Genomic DNA, 6,000 nt, shown 5'->3' with positions numbered 1-6,000 from the left:
TATGCAGAACATTGTAGGCACAACACATCAGATCAGTGACTAAGAACTTTTCTCCTAACTGCGGTACTCTGTGGGTTTTCTAAAGTTGTGTCGTTAGATGGAGTAGCAAACCAGCTAGTTTAATTTGTTACCGACTTGGAACACAACTTGAGGGGGCATAGTCATTGCCAAACCTTCAGCTGTCGCCGGTTTAGGTAATGTATTTCACAAGGCAACTTTATTCATACAATCCCGTTTAAATCATCTAACACAATGCTTTGTGGACTATATGAGACAAGGCCAACTGAATACGATTGTTACAGAAAACTGCGTAATAATTGTCACATTGCTAACTAGCATGAAAACAAGTTGGAGAACATTTGCAGATTAATTTAAGATGGTCAGCATGTTATCTGACTGCTGAATGAAAATGTCAGGAAGCTGGTCCCTTCTCGAGCCCAGCATGTCCGTGTGCTGGATACGCGTTACATTTTCGGGAAGGTCTCTAAAGGAACGCACAGATCAGTCGGAAATCTAGATTTATCTTCCCTTGGATTTTACTTTGGGAACATGCGCTGCCGCGTAAGTGGGCCCCTTTTAATGTGGAGAAGAAAATCCCAAAGATTAGCCTGCGTTCTCCTCCAACCTGTACAAACCACAAAGTGCTGGTGAAATAAGACACTGCAGATCAGAAATTACCTTCAGTTTTATCCAGTGCTTCCTCCTGGCTGAGCTGCCGTTCACTTAAAATGACAGGTTTGAATGATAGGACAATTCCTACAAAATGAAAATCACCTGCGCATTTGTGTTACGGCATTTCAACTGAAGCTTGGAATTGGTGCCGTTTTCTGTTCAATTTGACGTTTATTTTAATAAAACAAACGCAACCCGTTTCTCAATTTTTACATCTGAAATGTGTGTGAATGGTACGGTATGTTTAAAAGACACGGTCGCATTTAATACGACCAGGGTAAGGCGACGGAATGAAGGTGCAGTTAGTGCTAGCTCAACTTGAAGAAATATAGATATAACTCGCCAGAGAATATTATTGTAAAATATATATTAATATGTAGAAATAAAACACAGTAATGCGTCACTGCCGACAAAAATATTAGCTTCGACGGTAGAGAATGTCCTGTAAATCATTTTAAAACAGTGATTAAAACTTATTTTGTGCACCACCGTGAATTCAATCAAGAAAAAAAAGGTCATGAATGTGCTCTTATAATTTTTATAAACCGACGTTATTCTCTGAAAAGGTTGACTTGGTTTCCAAAAAGAATAATTCTGTTAAACTGAGAAACAACCACATTAAAAGGCTGAAATTGTCACACAAACAATAGACAAGGGCAGCTAATAAAGTGGGTTTTTAAAGGCGTTACGACGTAACTAAAGGCGATTTAATGAGTTTCAGCGTACACCAGCGAACAATGGAATGGAAAAATGAAATCTCCACTTTTTTGCCATTCAGCGAAGTGATTAAAAAAATCTGGCAGCCGCGCGTCACTGGAGGAGGAGTTCAACTCGGAGTTAACCGCCTGAAAAGTCCAACATCTCCTTGCAGTTAGGAGCTAAGAGTGGAGTTTAGAAATAATTACACTTGTATAGTGGAGCTGAGGAACATTCTTTAGTGCAGAGCACCCAACACCGTATACCAGTGCAAATACTCCAAACTGTGTCCTTGCACTGAACTTTCACCTTGCGAACCCGTCCAAACTTCATTGGCTAACAGTTACAAAAACACACAAAGCCTTTTTTTTTACTTCTCTCGCCTGTCCGTGTGTGCTGCGGTGTGGAAACCCGTTACTTTTCGTCTTATTTGTCATAGGGGCCGTTTTGCATGGATGCGAAATGGAAAAAAAAAGGATGACAGATTAATTGACGGTTTTTTAAGACAAGAAGGAGCACAGAACATGGGAACCTGCGTTTTCTGGAGGGGGGAAGATTGGGGGCGGGGGGGGGGGAAGAGAAGTGGGGTGCCCAATGGCCTTTTTATTTTACAATCTGAGGACTGTTTTTGAAATAGAGGAGTTGAAAAAATAGAAAGGTTTGTTTTTAAGTGTAGCTTCCGAAGTATAATTTAAATAAAATAACTATGTGGGCAGGACCCGTGAGGACTTCTGTGCATTCGCAGCACTGTTGCTGTGAGTCACGGCTGCGATGAGCTCGGAGCCATTCTCTCCCTCTGTCCATCAGCCCAGCGCGCAGCGGCGACTGGAAACCCGACGCTGCAGCAGAGGTGGCGAGAGGGGGTCGGGGGGAGGGGGGGATGGTTAGTAAAATAAAAGACACTGAACTCTTTTGTTTACATAGCAGGTGGATGTGACGTCACCTGGACGCTGCACCGCAAAGAGGGGAAACAATAACAATATCACAATCCGCTGAAACCTTTCACTTGGGAGCGCAGCAAATTAATAATAACATTCAAAAAAGCTCTGATTAAAAGCGCAGCCCTTACACGCACCAGCTTCTGTCATGTGAGGGAATCTGTCAGACACAGGCACGTGTGAGGCGATTGCTGTTTTTTTTTTGAGGTGGGGTGATGGTGGTCGGGGGAGATTTGGTGTTTGGCGAAGAAGCAAAAACATTGGAGTGAAGTGGGAGTGTGAAGCCTCGCCTGGAGCTGGAGCCCGGACAGCGCGAGGGAGCTGATCTCCCTCCAGTCTGATTGTTCAATATACATTGTGCTTCCCTCCCCCTCCCCTCTCACTCGTACACAATCCTAGTTTTTCTAACCTCGCCAAAAAAATGTGCATTTTCGAAAAATTAAATTGGTTCTGAAGAATTATTTCATCGCTCTCTCCCTCTCCGATAAGCGTCGCTTTCACTTGTGGTAAGTTTTATCTTAAGTTTTTTTTTTGCTCAAACTCCAAGGAAAAAGTTCAGTGGGAAGACATCCAAAGTTGCGATTCCACCCATCCCGCGTCAGTTTTATTATGGAAATATATCGCACGGAATGTGCATTGTTGCGATTTCCCCCCCCTCATCTGTCGCTTCATGTTTTCTCATTAATTTAAACGTGACGCCCCTCTTTCACTCAAGCCGTGGCTTTCACAGATATAACGCGGTATGATTTCTGCAGCCGAGTTCTTCAGCAGCCAGTCACTTGCATGACCAAAGTGAAACTATTCTTGTCGAGAAGGGTAACTTTTCATATAAAGATCAGTAAAAGCTGCTGAAAGTAAACTAACGCAAGTTTAGTATTGATTTAAACTTGCGCTTTTTTAAAAAAAACGAGATGAATTATTAACGAGCATGGACATTCTCTTAGTCATTGACAAACACGAGTATGTTGAAACAGAAAGGAAACTGCAGTTCTTCAAAAACCTCTTAGTGTCTTACACTGAAGTTAATTAAGGATTCTTCCAATCCCCTCTTTGCAAAAAAAAATTTGCAATTATTGACCGTGTATGGTTTAGTTGAGAAGTTAGGTTCAATGTTTGACGCGATGGATGAGTGGCTAGAAACTCCACTGCAAAGTTTATTGCTATGAGCAATAAAAGTTTGACAAATTGATGGACGTGGAATGGACATGAATTTAAAGACGATATCTCTGGGGCAGTATGATCTATTCAGAAAATTTATTTACTAACAATTTTTGTGAGAGGGGAAAACTGGCACCGTGCATTTACAGATGAACACTGCGCATGCTTAAAGGATCTAATGTATTTGTGTGTTCTTAAAATCTCTGTCTGGTATCACCTTGGTTATTAGAAGAGAAATGAAGCAGAGAGAGGAATTGGAGGTCAAGATGTTTGTGAAAATTTGGTGGAATATTTATGCACTCACAACACAACTTTCCGTAACTCAATTGCCAACTCTCAGGGACTTGTTGCTGCATGTGTTAGAATAAAACATTGGGAATGTATTACCTTGCAAAAACACACCACTTGCCAACTCGGGCTATGTAGAATTAGCTAAATATAAAGTCTTATGACTGTTGCATGTCTGTAGCCCATTGACAAATTACTGATGTGTTTGAAAGGGTGTGATGTTTAGCTCTTCCAAAGTTTGAAACAATCAAATAGCTTTTGAACACACTGCCTCTAAGCAGACTTCTGAAAAATCATTTTTACAACTACTTTTGCTGTTAATTCCTTATTAATTATATAATACCTCAAAAGTTAAACAATTTTCAAAACAAATGACTTATACCTACACTAGTTTAAAGTTCTTCCAAATATGCACCTTCACTCCTTTGTCCCTGACCCCCACCCCTCATGTTGTGCTTTGCTTGGTTTCTGGAGTTTTGATCCAGACCTTCCCATGATTGTTTTTGATCTGCTGTTTAGTGCCATTGTACATAGGCATCACTGTTAATTGTAATTAGTTGTATGTAGATAGTGGCCATTAACTGGGGATTCATGCGTGCCCCCATAAATAGGAACCGACTGAAACTCTGTTGGGTTAGGAGATGTTTGCTTGCAATGTGTAACTCTGTAAATAAATGCTTACAAAATTAAGTAAAGATTGGCTCCAGTTCTATCTTTCACCAACTGGCTTTATGGAATATAGCAACCATATTAGTGCCACTCTGCCAGTTTGGTTATGTGCAAATATAATGTGTGCAATCCTTCCACACTGCAACCCTTCCCCACCAACACCCCCACCTCCCCCCAACCCACCAAAAGAAAAGAAAATCCTTGCAGCAACTCTCAATGGTAGGTGCTTCACTAGCAGGAGCTTGAGGTGGATAGCAGCCATTATCAATCCCCCATATTATTTTAATTGAGCAATAAAACTTATCTTTTATGTCTGCAAGTTATATTTTTGGAGGAGTTGTGCATTTTACTATCTCTCTGAACACCATGCTCAAAACTCAAATATAGTGAGTAGAAGATAATTGCAATCATTTCAATTGGTGTGAAAAGTATTTAATATTTACAGTAGAAAGATCTTGCATTTAGATAGCATATCTCACATTCTGAGGATGTTCAAACTACTTTACACTTTAAAAGTACCTAAATAATTGTAATCACTTATTCTGTAGGCAAACATGCAGCTAATTTGTACACAGCTAGGTTTCAAAAACAACGGTTTTTGGTGATTTTTGATATGTTAGCCAGGGCATTGGAAGAACTCTGCTGCTCGTCTTCATGTAGAAGCTATAGAATCTTTTGTATCCACCCAAGCAGGCAACTGGGGGCCTCAGTTTAATGTTTCATTTGAAAGATAGCACCTCTGACAATGCAGTGCTTCTTTGGAACTACACTGGAATGTCAGCCTGGCTCCTGTGCCCAAGTTCTGACTTGAGCCTAAAGCACTACCATTGTGCTGATGCTGACACATAGGTGAATGTTATCATCTGGCCATGCTCCATTCTATTGGATGCTCATCCTTCAGTACATCGACTTCAAAATCATTGTTGTCCTCGATAAGACCCTTTGGTCTCATTTTTCCTTCATCAGTGATCTCCAGCAACTGCAGCTTTCAATCTTTAAACTCTGGTCTTTCTCCACGGGCACCTCCCCCTACCCCACTCTTCAGCCTTCTCTTCCTCACATTCTGGAACTCTCACCCTAACCCAATGTGCCTCGCTACATCTTTGTGAAAACGTCTTTAAAATTAACCTCTCCAAAATGCTTTTAGCCACCTTCCCACAGGTAGCTATTGATCATACACTAGTCCATCCAAGTTCTCCCATACTGTGACTCTCCAACACCTGCAACAGCATAACTTTGAACTCGTCCGAGCTAATGCCATGGGATATCCACTGTGAACAATCACAATGCTTAGCAGATTCAGATATGTGACCTGGAGTACATCCAGCTTTGAAACAGCCCTCAACATATTTATAATTATTCTGAAAAGTGGAGAGTCTAAATCAATTCCCATCCTCCTATCTGATACGATTATATGGCTTTTTCTGTCTAGCAGTAAAACACAACTGTTTTAAAGCTATCAAAATTACCTTTTCTTGTGCTACTGCATTTCTAATCAAATGTGGCAATTGGAGGATCTGATCTGGCAACAAGACGAGGAGGCCTAAAGGAGTAAAGAAGACTTCTGTTTTTCGGAACC

General features: G+C 40.9%; 1 protein-coding gene across 4 annotated transcripts in view; it reads left to right on the top strand.

The window, feature by feature from the left end:
- Positions 1-2,540: 2,540 nt before the first annotated feature.
- foxp2 (forkhead box P2) overlaps positions 2,541-6,000 on the top strand; it is a 924,460-nt gene continuing 921,000 nt past the window's right edge. For all 4 annotated transcript variants that reach the window (XM_068050567.1, XM_068050570.1, XM_068050565.1 and 1 more), the window contains exon 1: positions 2,541-2,812. The gene's annotated coding sequence lies outside the window, so the exon portion shown is untranslated. The remainder of the gene's footprint in view (positions 2,813-6,000) is intronic.

The sequence above is a fragment of the Heterodontus francisci genome, chromosome 18 (genome assembly GCF_036365525.1).
Source record: "Heterodontus francisci isolate sHetFra1 chromosome 18, sHetFra1.hap1, whole genome shotgun sequence".
Lineage (NCBI taxonomy): Eukaryota > Metazoa > Chordata > Chondrichthyes > Heterodontiformes > Heterodontidae > Heterodontus > Heterodontus francisci.
This window is presented reverse-complemented; position numbering and strand designations above follow the sequence as displayed.